Source organism: Mauremys mutica, chromosome 5 (assembly GCF_020497125.1).
Source record: "Mauremys mutica isolate MM-2020 ecotype Southern chromosome 5, ASM2049712v1, whole genome shotgun sequence".
Taxonomy (NCBI): Eukaryota; Metazoa; Chordata; order Testudines; family Geoemydidae; genus Mauremys; species Mauremys mutica.
In genome coordinates this window covers 65,223,873-65,239,542 of record NC_059076.1, presented here as the reverse complement: position 1 = coordinate 65,239,542, position 15,670 = coordinate 65,223,873, and the positions used below count along the sequence as shown (strand labels likewise).

At 40.0% G+C, this 15,670-nt stretch overlaps 1 protein-coding gene across 3 annotated transcripts in view; it reads right to left on the bottom strand.

Moving 5' to 3' along the window:
* Positions 1–12,305, bottom strand: part of GUCY1A1 (guanylate cyclase 1 soluble subunit alpha 1) — a 48,116-nt gene extending 35,811 nt beyond the window's left edge. For 2 of the 3 annotated variants that reach the window (XM_045017468.1, XM_045017472.1), the window contains exons 1-2: positions 12,206–12,260; positions 7,073–7,141 (exon numbers count right to left, since the gene is read on the bottom strand). The gene's annotated coding sequence lies outside the window, so the exon portion shown is untranslated. Of the gene's footprint in view, positions 1–7,072; positions 7,142–12,205 lie in introns of all 3 variants that reach the window. The other variant, XM_045017470.1, reaches the window with a different exon arrangement.
* Between the last annotated feature and the right edge of the window lie 3,365 nt (positions 12,306–15,670).

Genomic DNA, 15,670 nt, shown 5'->3' with positions numbered 1-15,670 from the left:
TACTGCAGTCAAGAGTCAGCAATACACATTCTGTAGTATTCTGTATTTCACACCCCAGCTCTGCCGGATACTATGTGAGCCAGATTCTGTCACTATTACTCACATTGTGTATACCTTACTCTGTGAGTTGTCCTATTGATTCAGAAGTATCTGAATTACTTCTTATTAATATTGTGCATAGTTCTGTGTGTTTATGTACAATGGATTATTTGTTATAGGTGAGATAAAAAGAGGTTGTTAAAGGAAGCAAATAGGAAAGGCAAAACAATTACAAAGATAAAGTAATGTCATAGAGAATACCAAGGCTCCTTAAGCAAACAGTGGGGGTTCCTGTCTCCCTCCAATCTGGCAAAGCCTCCTCTTCTCAGGCCAAATCTAAGGTCAAAAAGGATACTAAAAGCTTACAAAGATACTAGCCTGTGGCGTCTGATGAAGTGGGCTGTAGCCCACGAAAGCTTATGCTCAAATAAATTTGTTAGTCTCTAAGGTGCCACAAGTACTCCTGATTCTTTTAGCCTGCAGAAATGGAGGCAGAAGTTGTCTGCCACTGCAGGCTGACACAGACTGAGGTAGAGTCAGGGTCTGCATGGCTGTCACTTGATCCATAAGAGGAACAGGGAGGAACACCACAGCTAAATCCCACCTACATAAGAGAGTTTGGGGAGAATGTCAGGTGTAGGTAAAACAGCATGCATATAGGTCTCTTTGTTGTTTTAAATCAATTTCTCTGAGCAATTATGTACATTTTGGAAGTAAATCACACTTAGCTTTGAAGAAACTGCTTCTGTGTCTCTGCATATTATTACTTTCCACAGGCTCCCAAAGGAAAATTTTGCAGGTGCCAAATCCATTGGGCCCACTAGGTATCACTGTTGGCAACAACAGGGGTGTAACCCGGAAACCCCCTCAGAGAGCAGCTGGATTATGGGATCCCATCCCAAAGAGAAGTGAAGTGCAAGGAGGACTGGAAGAGGGTCCCAGAAGGGGCAGCATACCCAGGGACTGTGACAAGAGTATTATGACATGACATAGAATTGGCAGTCTCCTTTTTTTGTAGTGACCCAACAGCTAATGTAATAATAGATGTACTGAACAGAGATCAAAAATAATTGTAAGTTTTATCAGACTTAAGGCCATTCAACACCATTTCCCACTCACCATTTAAAAAAAAAAGCAAGAGCAATTTCTGTGCTTACTCATTATTTTCTTAACATATCAATTGGTTAAGTCATCTGTTGCCGAGGCACTTATTATTTCATTACATTTAGAGACAGAATGAATTTCCAGGAGTCTCATTACACTGGAGACTGGGGTAATAAGATAATGACTGCTTGAAGACACTGATATTAAGAGACTAGATGGCTCTGGGAATCATAATGAGATATGCAAACTTTCTACCTATTTATCTAGATTTTTTTACCATGCTCATCATAGGTTACCAGTTAGATTCCAGCCAAATGATCAAAGCTGATTTAATCTGATGGCTCTTTGGTGGTCTTGTGACAGGATGACCGGTTTTAAGAATCTATGCGTAGGTGCAGAGCTCCTCTACTGGTTCACACTGGCACTCTTACAATTAGCTTCAAGCCATGATATAAAGCAATGTGAATTTCAATCAGAGACAGAAGGGAATAGGGATAGAGGAATCTTGAGGAGAGCAACCCTAAAAACAGCCCAAGAGAACCCCGACCCAGCTTCAGGAAAGCATTTAGACAACCGCTTAATCCATTCCTATTCAGGACAGCACCTACTTAAAGTTAAGCATGTAATTGAGTATTGTACCGAATAGGAAATGTTTTACTAAACCAGTTTCTCTGGGAGGAAGTTTACATTGGAAACCCCATAAAGGATGGTTAAACCTTATTGTGTGTGTTGTGTAAGGAGCCACCTGTTTATAGACACATATGAAATGACACAATGAAAAATTCAAAATTCAGACTTGTACACACATACTTGCTAGCAGGGATTCTATAAAATCTCTTAGAGACAACCTATGCTTGTAGAAGACAAAGCAGCTCTGCAACTTGGTGTGCAGGAGCACTGCATGAGTGCTTGTGGGGAAACGCATGCTAAGAAGCAACTCTTACATCTCTTATGTGAAGGGTGGCACACACTCCATTCCCAATGGATACCAAAGTGGAGCAGGATGAGGGCCCAACACCACCTCTTTTGGAGTATCTAATTCTGCTGGCAGAATTCTGAATCTTGTGGTGTTTTTGCTCTAGGATTTGTGACTGTCCCCTATGTAGGTACATAATACAGGGAGTAAAGAAGTCTTCAGCATCCTCTCCAGCTTTGTTCACTCACACAGGTGGAGCCACAATCACAACCTGGCTATTTCTTTATTTTGAGCCCAGATTAGACTGGAATTTTTGTAATGTATTTGAAATATTTGCACCAGGAAATTTCTATCGAGACAAAATATCTAATTTCCAAGAGTGTCTTAGGGCAACAGAGAAATGAAACAGTGGTGCATAGCCACAGCATTACAACTATCTTTATAACACATTAATATTATAAATCTTTGCACAGAGTTTTCAACTCTGTTTATAACAGAGGATTAAATCCTGCGTTGCTAGTAGTACATCAAACTGACAACAGGAGTGAATTCCAAAGTAATGCAGCTCTGTAGCTAAAAGCCAAACCTAAGTTTAGCATTGAAGCTCTGAAAGCAGTTGTTAATATTTGACTTAAGATTATGAATGTTTTCCACTAGTTGTACAGTAACTGTTGAAATAAAATAGTAGTGATATGTTATATAAACACTTGCATAAGAACTTTGCCTATCACATTTTTCTTCTAACATCAGATAGACTAGCCATCTAGTACATAAATTACAGCAATAGCAATAAAATTCTGAATACACCATTTTAAAATGGTACTGATTTTTTAAAGATAAATCTCATGTTCAAGAGTATTAAAATAGGCATATATCTCAATGTTCTTGCTCAGTTAAGAATTTTCAGCCTCATCCTGCTATACTGGAAGAGCCACATAGTGACTGCTCGGAGAAGTGGTAAATCCTGTACATTGGTAGAAGTATTGACTTTAAGCATCATCTTTCAAACAGAGAGAGCAATGTTTTCAGATTTGGCGTTGGACAGGTTTAGGTGCTGGAGAGCTTCACTTCCCATGTATATGATGCAAACTGTACCAGTCTGCAGCCCTGTATACTATAATAAGCAAATGGTAAAGGGATATGTCCTATATCAGTATGTGCATATCTTTTTATTCCTTTACGTTTTATCTTTTGGAAGATTGTGCAGTTTTGTCTTTTAATCTGGCATTTGATAGATATCTTTCTCCAATTACTAAAGATAAAATCTACTTCAGTGCATATATCTCCTCTCATCTAGACTATTAATGCAGCTTTCTTTCACTTCCCCAAAAGTAAGTTCCCAGTATGTGCAGAATACTTCTACCTGCTTCCTAACAGATACAAATAGTCACATCATACTTCAGAATCGAACATGAGTGGCACTTCAGAATCAGTTAAAATTGCCTGCATTGCTATTAAAACTCTCCATGGACTTCCTCCAGCCTCCTACATGGAGCTTTGTTCCTGCTTACTGTTCTTCTCAGTTCCTCATCTCATCCAGCTTCACTTTACTTTGTTCATAACCAAATTCTGGCCACAACTGGAACAAGAGGAATCTTCTCCTTTCTGGTTCCTGCCACCTAGAAACAGCAATCCCGTAACTCGCTGCCTGCCTCAGTGACTCACCATCTCTTTAAGTCCAATCTGAAAAGACACCTTTTATTGCTTCCCTTTACTTTTTAATTCCTCTCTTATCTTTTATCTACAATTATAATTGTATTACTTAACACTGTAAAGTGTTCTCAGAAGAGGTTTGTGGAAAATCATGTTCCGCTGTATTGTACTGACCAATGCTAACGCAACACAGACATATTTTCTAATGCCTGTCTGTGCTCTCCTAATGGAATAAGATCTACTATGTTAATCTGCTCTAGTCAGTAGAATGTCTGTGGCTTGGATTTAATTACTTTTCTCTTAATTTTGGCTAGGCTTACATGCAATCAATGTGTTTTGCATTTAGTCAACAAATGCAAACTCTTTTCTAGCTTTTGCTTAGAAAGAAATGCTATTGATTACCCTGTTGTCTAGCCTCAGCTGTGCTTCTTTGATTGAGATAGTGAACCAATGTTACCTTGCACATGGTTAGTTTAACTGCTCTGTCTAAATCTGTCACTGATTGTATTTTTTTTTATTTTTTTTTGGTATTAGTACTTAGGAAGCCCTGACTGAGGTTACAGCTCTATACAAATAATTATAGTAAATGACAATACTTGCCCTGAAGAGCTTACAGTCTAAAATAAATAAAACAGATAAACATCAAGAAAAAGGAAGTGCTACTTTTCCCATTTTACAGATGGGAAACTGAAGCACAGAGGAACCTACACAAGAAATCTATGGCAGAGCCAGGAATTGAATCCAGATTTCCTGAGTAGCTTTATCACATGGCTGTCCTTCCCTTCAGACTATTCTTCCTGTATGGGAAAACCAAAATTCTATCTTGAAAACCATACTGTAGATGTCAATGATGTTTGTGATTTCTCCCGACTGGGTTTTACAGGAATGTCTGTGCCAAACAGCAAACAGGGTCTCATTCCACCACATTTCAATTAGTGCAGCACTTTCAGAACACAGATCGAGTGATTTTGTACTTTCAGCAAACTAAACGGACAATGGGAAAATAATTTAGGAAAAATGAGAGGAGTCAAAAGTTGCGTTGACATGTATGTTCTCCAAATACATGGAAATCTGGCCATTTTCAGGAGTGAGAGTTAAAGAAACTGGCCCTGCAACAAATATTTTAGGCTTTGGAGTCCATGCAATGATGAATAGGGAGCTGCACAGCTGTTAGTGAGAGCATGCAACAAAACCCTTCCCATAGCCAAGAAAGGAGAACATGATTGTATATTGTTTTGTTTTTTAATCACAGAAATAATTACACAAAAATGCAGAACTAGCCATTTTTCCATGTAATAAACTGAAAATCTTGCTGAGATATTCTGCAATCATAAAGCTCTTCCACGTGTAAATAGTTTCTGCATTTGATGCAGAGAGAAATCAACTTTCCCTGAACAAGATGTGACCGTTTCCACCTGCATCAATCCAAAGTGAAATACAAGGCTAAAATGAAAACTAAGTTAAATAGGTCACATTTAACTAAGTTAAATAGGTCACAATTAAAATATCCCTCACTATCACACAATATATCCCTATACTGCAGTTATTTCCTGACCCTAGTATCTCAATAACCACCATGTTATAACTATTGCTATATGTTGGCTTTTTTTAGTAGCAACCCCTATTCTTGTTATTACATCACAGATTCCAGAAGTTTCGCTGTAATCTCTGGAATCCGTGACACCCCAGCATGTCACTGAAATAAAGAGCCAGGAGGATTTCTATGAGAGGAAAAAGTAAACTGTAAATAATTAGTTATTTTTGTGCTGACCATCTCCCATATTCTGGTTGGTGGAGATTTCCATTCATAAGTGTGCATTTAATTAAATTTTCATTTCAGCTTTACACATAGAACCAACTGCAGAGGGGAAATAACTAGAGTACTGATTCCAAACCTGTTCCTCACATTGACTAGTTTTTGCTCCCATCTAACTTACTAGACTACACGCATGAGTTGCTCTACATGAGAATAAGCAGTGCAAATGAAGCCCTAAAGGCCAGACTCTGCCGCCTTTAATCAAGTCTTTAGAACTGGCTCACACCTGCCATGATGGCATACATACACCTGCTTTCTGGATCACTGTGTACTCAGCTAATGCACTCTCCCCAAGTTCCTCCACTATAGGATTGACCAGTTTTCAATAGAGTGTGCCAATACACACAGCTGTGAGTAGACTGATGCATACATGACACAGCCCCAGGGAGAGCACCAAGCACCACAGTGCCTTAGAGATAACCTTCTGTGGAACAATTCTTCAGGGTGTTGCTCCCTTTTTGCAGCTGGAGAGGGAGAAAGTTGCTGCATCTCCTAAAAAGATACAGTATAGCCACCCCATGCACCCAGACAAGGCACAATGCCTGAGAGGTGGAGCCAAGTCCCTTACACAGGAAATGCCCTCTGTGAAATAATATGTAAAGTCACTACCCGCTCTTCATTCATCCTCAAGGCTCACCTCTGCTGTGACATCTACAAGAAATCAGCCCAGCAACATTGGCTAGAATTTCATAGAATCCAGTAAGACAAAACTTGTGAGTGGAGGGGACCACACAGATGAACCTATATGGACAACTCCCCAAGCTGTAAGAATGTAAATACATTAGTAAGACTATACTACTGACCTTCAGATCAAGTAAAAGCAACTGAGTACCATCATAGAGAGAGATCAAAGGGGCAATAAAATCTAACAAAATTATAATAATGATTAAAAAACCCACATATAAACTGATCTAATGGCACAACAAGACAAGGTTCAGAGAAACAATTTAATGACATTTTAAGTGATTGCTTCTTGAAACAGCTAGATCTAGAGCACACACAATAGGAGATGCTATTTTTGACTAAGTCTTAAGTAACACAGAGAAGCTAATTCAAGAAGTGACAGTAGCTGAGTCACTAAGTAATAGGGATCACAATATAATTAGGTTCAACATCCAATGGTCAGGTAAGGTACCAAAAAGTAACAGTAAATTTTAGAAAGAGGGATTTCCAGTAAAATGAGATCAGTCAAAAAGGCCTTCTGACAGAATGGAGTAGCCCAGAGCTGGGTGAACATTCCGTGCACTTTGTAAGCATTCCACATAGGCCAAATTGTGAGATAATTGATTAGGACTGAGTAATTAACCAGTTAATAAGGCGATTCAGCTCATCAGCTGAGGGCTGTTAAATAAGAGACAGGAAGGGAAACAGAGGGGATTGGGAGGGAGAGTAGGCAAAGAAGCCCATGATCTCAGAGAAGTGAGATCTCTTTACCCCTCTCCCCATACTTAGGGAGTAGGTAGAAGCTTGAGGAAAGTCTTATGCTGTGGGGACACAAAACTATATAAAGACTTTGTAAATAAAGCATACTGTGGTGAACTTACCCAGGAGTGTGTGAGGACTGCTTGCAAAGTGAGAGGCAGAGTGTGGGGCATCATACCCTGTGATAGGCCCTAAAGATAAACGTTAAAGATTAAACAAAATTTAGAGGTGGCATGGATGCTACTTTAAATAAAATAAAGGTCATAACATACTATTAAAGAAAAACCTATTAGAGCAACTGCCAGCAGGCTCAGTTGTTAAATATAATCCCCTCCTGCCTCAAAATCCACACATTTTTATACCGTGAAATTCATCTAAAGGTAGAAGGCCTGTGCAAGACCCTAATCATTTTAAAGCCTAAAAGTCATCTTATGGAGCTGAAATGGTGCACAGAACCTTGTGTGGGCCCTATGCCCTAAGCTAAAATTTACCCCTAGAGAATAGTACTGCTCTGACTTAGACTATCATGCAATAAAGCATTTCACTTTGTTTTCCCTAGGGGAAAAAATCCCACTGCATCACACATGGCTGGATGTCAGATCAGTCTACAATTTAGAAATTGTTACCAGAAAATTCAAAACAAAACAAAAGCTCCTCCAAACTCCACATAGGGAAGAATGAAGATGTATACGATACACACTATGTGAAATAAATGAGCAATCAAGAATGTCTAAAGAACATTAGCTGTGTATCTCGGAATGACATTAGCAGAAACAACAACACTGGATAACAGCACATTACTTAATCAGTGGTAATCAATAGCTGTGCAACATGTATAAAAGGCTTCATTAGAGATGATAGAACAGTCTCTTCCATTGCTTCATACCAGCAGAGCAATAAACAAGAATTTAAATTAATACTACAAACTGCTGTATTCAGCAAATTCTGGAGTCCTTATTAAACGAAAACAACCACTGACTTCAGGGTTTAGGTCCTGGTACAGGAAAGCACTGATGCAACTGCTTAAATCCATCACACCCGCTTGATTTTAAGAAGGTGCTTAAGTTCCAATAGAATTTTAAAGTTGTGTGTGTGTTTAAGCTCTGTATTCAAAAGGATGCATTCTTTCCTGAATTGAGGCTGTAGCGCTAAATATTATTTTAAAGTATCACATTTATCTAATAAGTATGATTCCGTACCATTGGTACAAATAGCCCATTTAAAACCTACTGGAACTCTACATTTTAAAACCATGTCAGGTTATTGAATATCTGCTAGAAGGAATCTTCAAATGTTACATCAAATGGCTCAATTTTTTTGTCCTTTAAAATTTATTTGGTGCAAAACTTCAATATAATGCTAAACAATTGAATAAATGTAATGTTGTCATAACTATGTGGACAAAATGGTTTGAAAAGTGATTGTAGAACTGAATGTATGACTAGCAACAAAAAAATGTTAGCATTGCATAACTCAGTTTTGAATTGCTAACAAAATATGCAACATGGCACCTAAAGATTTCTAGATGTCAACATTGCAAAATTACATAAAACATATCTTACTTTAGTTTCCAGTAAACCTTTCCAGTAAACCATTTACAAATATTTTAAAGGCTTGTAATTTCCATTCTGAAGCTGTTTTAAAAAAATAAAAAGTTTGTGTGTATGCTGAATACAGTCTTTCTGAATCTCTACAAAAGCTGCAAAATCCTGTCAAAATATATCTGCCTTATGAAGACAAATGCATTTCTTTAATACCTTTCTTTGTACCTAATTTTGAACAGCATTCTATTTGTTTCCCAGTATTTCCAAAAATTCTGAGATACTTGATATTTTATAGAATAATTTCCAAAATTATAACATTTCACAGCCCAGTTTTTAACAAAACAAACAAATATAATTTTTGTAACACAATGAAACATTTTATTGGTTTCTGGTTGGTTTGTTTTTACAGTTTTTAATCACAATATTTCAAGTGAATAGCATATGTATGTACAATGTCTGTGATATTTTATGTTCCTCTCCATTACATAACAAGGTTTCAATTGCCTTTCAATGTGTTCCATCGACCTAGAACCGTCTACACCACGGTTAGGCTGGCCTCGCTACATCTCTCTGGGATGTGGACAGACAATTAACCAAACATTACTCAGAGTAAGACAAAGATCTATGGACTTTTTCCTTCTTGTATTTCCTCTTTTCCAATTGTACACAACCATTAATATTATCCTGTGATGTCCTTTATTCTTTTTGTCAGAAAACTTTTCATTATTTTAAATGCATATGCAGACATAGCTAAGTCAATGGTAGAAAAGATGGGGAGCCATTTTATCAGCAAAGTCAAAAAGATGATACTCACTGCACAACATCCTGACATTCTGTGATGGTATTTGCTTCATGACAATCACTGCAGACTGACATAATGCCATGAGACAAACATCAAAAACATATTTCCTCTCTCATTCCTCCTCATCTTCCCTGGCTGTCTGTAAAGGCTTCCATATAACCAGTTCAGCTGCTCAATACTCCACATGCTACCTCACATTTATCTAGTGGCTCATCTTATGCTCTTATGATTGGTAAAGAGAACACTGATCAGAGCTACAGAATCCACAGCCATACGTACAGCCCTGATGAGCCACGAGCTGTCTTAAGTACCATTATAAAGTAAACTGAATTTCCCATTAAGTGTATTTATATCACATTTGAATGGCATAACCCAGCATATTCACCTCGTTTTGCAGTTAATTTCAAGCAGAGAAGATTTCCATAACTGAAATCCATGTTTGTCTTGTACTATCATAATTGCTGGAAAAATTAGAAATATCACCTCTTGCTTAGTTTAATTTACATGTTCCCTCACCCTATTTTCTGCAGTTGGGGGCTGATCCCATATTCCTAACTCAAGGAAACCACCTAATGACGTCTATGGGAGTTTTGCCTGAGCAATGGTTGTTGGATTAGGCCATTCAGAGTTACTAAAAGCCCACGTTGTTCACTGCCTAACTAATGTAATGAATAAGCAAACACAAGCATCTTTTGTTTTGTTATTGCTTTACATTTTCCGATGAAGAATTCCTCAGTTAGCTTATTCTATAATTGCAGAATGGAAAGTCTTAGTGAGCAAATATGCTGTTTTCCTCAAAAAATTACAGTGTCTGTCAGAAGTCTTATTAATTTTGCCTAGACTAACTAATGCAGTATAGAATAACCCATATATCAACAAGCGTATAATACAAGCCGCCACACTGTGACAGAGACTAGCTATGTGCACCGTAATATACATTTTTTATTAATGTTATATCTCTAGTTAAGAGTTTTCCTGCTGTTAATTCAGCCACAGAACATAAGAAAACCATCTCAGTGCATACTCGGCCAAACAGACACTTCTGAAAATACAGCCATTTTAGGAGCAGCACTGGATCAGCTTGACAGAGTACATAAGATGCATAAAACTACTCTTTTATATCGGAGAGAAGCTTTTTCAAGTGTTTATACATTCATCTGATTTTTAAAAAGTTAACTACTAAGCCATATGTTAATCTTAAATTAGTGCCACTGAAGCAGAAAGAACTCCATCAACCCAACAAAGAAACTATAAGCATATAGTCATAAACAAAAACAACTTTTTTAAATTAAAAATAGTGAGGCTGAGGAAATTAGTAGAAAAAGGCAAACTTTTAGTAAAAATGTTTATAAAACAGTTCTTGAGTTCCATTTCTTCTCAGAAAATATGCAATAAAAAGTATAAAACTGAAGAAATAGTGTAAAATTAGATACAGTATAAAATAATTATGTTGACTAAATCCATGTTTGTACATTTTATTTTATATACAAATTCAGAAAAACATCCAGAAAAAGAATGAGATAGCTACCCAGTCTGATTTCACTAACTTGACATCTACTATCAATTGGTGAGGTCTTTTATAAAAGCACAATGTACAAAGCTCCAGTAAGTGCACATCCTATCTTAACATTCCAGTTTGTTTGGAGATTATTTCAAATATTAAATAGAAATATACATAAACCATATATGTGGACTCCTGTTGGATTTACTGTAAATTTGTCAGTAGACAGTCATGGGCCTGGGTTAAGCAAAGTGAGCGTTACAAATCGTTATTTTGTCAGCTAACCTAGTTTCCCATGTCCCGTACATATTTCAAGCCATAGTGTTACTGCTTACACGTTCCTATGCAGAGAGAGGAATCCTAAATCGTAATGCATGCGCGCAACATACATTTCTCCATATGCACTAATAAATATCCTGTACCTCACTGTACTCAGCCTAGCTCAGCTGCCGCGGTGTGAAGAAGGGATCGGGCTGCGAGCGGGGATGCGCTGGAGCCCCTGGACTCTCACCCGGGAGCTCAGCCTGGGATCAGCGCTGGAGGCTGCTGGCGCGTTTGCAACATTCCCACGAGCAACTGAGCTCGGATCGGCCCATTCAGGAGGCGGCTGAGTCGGTGGAACCGACCTTGCTCCTTCCTTCCCACGAACCTGGGCGATCTGCTCACCAAGCGCCAGCGAGCCGGGAGCTGCCTCTCGCCCCGCGGCCCTGACCCGTGTCCCCCGGGCTGCTGCGGCTGCCTCCGCTCCCTCCCGCCCTGACAGGAGCGTGGGAACCAGCCGCGGCTGCCGCGCAGAGTGCCCGGGCGGGGGGATCCCTACGGGGAAAGGGAGCCACGATCCGCACGGCGGCAGGCCAGGGGCGGATCGGGGCGAACAGCGGGGGGAACGGGGGGGCGTCTTGCCCCGAGGGGAGGCGGCTCCCGGACAGAGCGAGCCGGGGCCCCTCGCAGCGCGCCGGGGGCGGCACTTACTTGATGTCCTCCCAAACCTCCGGGCCGTAATTCCGGATCACCAGCAGCTCCAGGGCGTGATTGACGAATCCGTACTACGGACAAGGGGCGAACAGCGAGGGGGAGGGGAAAGGGGTGAAACCCGGTGAGGGACAGTCGGGGGGCGGTGAGGGCTGAGCTCCTTCCCAGCGCTGCTCAGCGTCCCCGCTGCTCCTGGTGGGGATGGGGGGTAACACACAGACACCCCAGAGCCACCTGTTTCCCGTCCTCACCTGCCGCTGCACGGGAGCAACCCAGCTCTGCAGGCGGGACTCTCCCCAGCACAACAGGGCACCGCCCCCCCCCCAAACAGCGCTGCTGACCCCCCGCCCCCTTCTGGGGCGCGACCGGAGTTTGAGTCTGTCCCCAAAGGAGAGAGACTCGCGCATCTCGCTTGCCCGAAATTGCCTTCGCTCACCATAGCGCGAGCGCTGCGCTGCCCCCTGCTTTGTCCCTGTGCCGCGGCCCGGCCCGCTCAGAGCCGCTGGGGAAGGCGCCGCTCCGCTCCCAGAGCTTCTGGCTCCGGCAAACTCATGTTTGAAACGTGTATTTGGCCAGCGGACTGCACCGCTCCTCCTGTCCCCTCCCCAGCCACCCACTCCGCGGCAGGTGGGGCCTCCCCCCGGCCCAATCAGGGCTGTGCTAAGCAGGGCTGCCGGGGAGGGGGAGAGGGAACCAGAGACAAAGAGAGAGGGAAGAGAGCTGAGAAATAGGCTGAGATAGAAAGAAGGTCTAAATTTACCAAGGGTCCCGGTGGACTATATGTCTCTGGTCATTTTTAAATCAGGATGGGATCTTTTTTCTTACAGAGATGCTCCAGGAATTATTTTGGGGGATGTTCTATGGCCTCTGTGCAGTGGTCCTACTAGATGATCACAATGGTCCCTTCTGGCCTTGGCATCTGTGGGCCCAGGCTAGGTCAGTGCTGCTCAAAGGCCTTATATGTATTCAAATAATCTGAGTCCTAAAATCGGATTTCAACTCATTACATTCCATCCCTTGAGTCTTGTTACTAGTATTTACATTCATTTATTATAGGCAGAGCTGACAGGACCATCTGTAGTTAAGGGTGCCCACACCTTCCATTATAAACCCCTCTTTTCAGTTGCTAATAACATCTAACTTTAACTCTGAAATTTCCCATACCAAGTGAGTGCCTCAGGCTGAACATTTCTGGAAAGTTTCAACAAAAAATGGTTCACCTATTCCCAAGAATGAAATTAGAAAAAAAAATACATTGTGTTGCCCATGTTAAAAATAAAGTCTTACAACTTGTTGAGATGTTCTAGCACCTCCAATGTTTTGGAGCAGGGACTTGGAATTTGATGGGAGGGGTCACCCTGACACTATTTGGTTCCAGGCAGGGTCACCCTAGTGTCAAGGATGTGCCTTTTCCTGTTCCTATGAAAATCCACCCGAATTTGGACAAGTTATAAGTTACAAAAATCTTGGTTCACAGTTCTCACTAAAGACATTCAAGTTTGGCGGCTAAATTCTCCAGACACTCCATCTGCAACCAGCATGCTCCAGTCCAGAGTTGCAGGGACTAAACAGGACTTTCCCTGCAATTGCTCCCAGCTGCTTATGGCACCAGACACCAGAACTGTGAGCAGGAAGAATGTGTCTCTTCTCAATGCACAGACAAACTTAATTCTTGCATTTCCTACTTTTGAGTGGTTTGCTTTGCAACCTTAACATTCTTTTAATATATTTAATTATTATTTAGACATCTAGGCGCTCATGGCACTGTATAGAGAAAGAAAAAGGCAGATGCCTGCACCAAGGAGCTTACAATTAAAATTAAGCATTACAATTTTAAGCAAAGAGTGACAATAAATGGAGGGAGATGGAGATATAGGAGGCTACAAAAGTGATGGCAGACCCTGTGTTTTTTGGAGAGCACTTTCGGCCCAGCTTTAAAGCCAAAAGATGTATTGCAAAGTGGAGGGTAATTTAACTTTAAAATACATACAAATGCATATTAACTTTCTTTGCCTCCTGGGTATATTATTATTGTTTCATTTGTTTTTGAACTAGGAAACTGCAAGCACTGTGGTAAATACTGATGTGCCTGATGTGTCATTAAAATTATATCAAATTCAAAAGAGGTTTAGGTGGTTTACATGCCTCCAGTTGAATTTGCCCCTTTCTGAGTACTGTTAAATCATATTTGCCAGAGCTTAAGGATCAAAAATATATTTCTGAAGAACACATTTATTACCATGGGGATGCACTGCAATGTATTTCCTTTCCATATTCCTCTCTAAGGCTTTCACCCCTGTTGATATCTTTGAATTATACAAGTCTATACTGTCAGTTTAGTCAGTGGGCCTGATTCACCACTGTGTTACTCCAGTTTTATGCTGGTACTGGAGTAATGCAGTAGTAAATCAGTCCTAGTATAGTTTTCAGGAACAAAGCCTAAACTTGTCATTATAATATTATTTTTCCAACGTGAGTTTCCTTCCCATTGGTTAAGGTTATTGAAGAGAATTTTTGTTTAAATGGGAGACAAATGTATAAACTCCCCATTCTTCATATAGTTTATTTACAAGCATGCACATTCTTGGGTCCCATGGTTTATCAGAATTGAAGGGAATTTTTTTTGCAGGAGTTCCTTGTTAAAATATTGTCTATGTATGGTTGTCTAGAATTACTTTGTTCCATCTGAAGGTACCTCTAGATACTCTGTTGAATACTCTTTTTTTTTTTTTTGGTAAAGAAAAAGTCTTATGGCAATATATCTCAATGAATCATGGATGATATTCCAGCAGCTCTAACAGCAACAGCACATATGCAAGACTATTCCTTCTTTTTGCATTGGAGGAAGCACACTGGTTTTACCAGACATTTCTTTCTTCCCCCTCATTTTCAGCCAGCAAGTCAGTGGTTTCTTCCAATCCTAGGGCCTTTTTTGTCACTCTGCTTCTACTGCTGAGCAAGTTTGGCTATTTATCAAAATTCATCCTGTTTTTTCAGTTGCTATGCCATTCTTTATTTCCTGTCCCGAACCAATTGTTAAGAAACCTTTGTCATGTTGTTGTGTTTCTAAACTAGGGTGACCAGACGTCCTGATATTATCTGGACCATCCGAATATTGGGGGCTTTATATTATATATGCAACTATACATCTTCTGCCCCCTCTCCTACCCCCAAAAATTGTCCTGATTTTTCACACTTGCTATCTGGTTACCCTGTTCTAAACATTGCTGTGTTTCACCCTCTGGTGAACAAAGTGATTCCTATATGTACAGTCAGATAGTAAAGGATCTATTTGGAGGAAAGGTGCTATACACATGCAAGATCATTCATTCATTCCTTTAACATATTTCCTATACTCAGAGGGAAACACACAAATAACATTAAACACTGGAGAGAAAGCTGGCATTTAGGCAGCATGACCCTTCCATAGTTATTTCTACATTTTTGACCTTTCACTTATATTGTAAAATGGATTTGATTTTAGGAAGAATTAATTTATTCCCAGATGCCTTAGTATTGAGACAGATGTATAATAGCACACTACTGTACTAATACACTTCCTATATAAATGCCCAACATCACTTTAATGGAATCCAGTTATGAAATCTGTTGATCTGGGATGAAGAAATTGCACACAATATGACATTTGTATCTTAGTTGGTCAATCTATAGGCCAGTCTAGAATAACTGAAAATTAGAGATCGCTGGTAAGATTGTGCACAACAAATTTTGGATGTCTCATTGAATATCTCAGCTCTCTGATCTTCTAATTTAAATAAAACCTCATAATTATACGTAACCAATTTAATTTTCCCTTTGGCACAGATACTCAGTGCTTGTACCCTGCCTAATACAATGGGGAGGTAATCTTGTTTCACGCCAAATAAATAGTAATAATAAG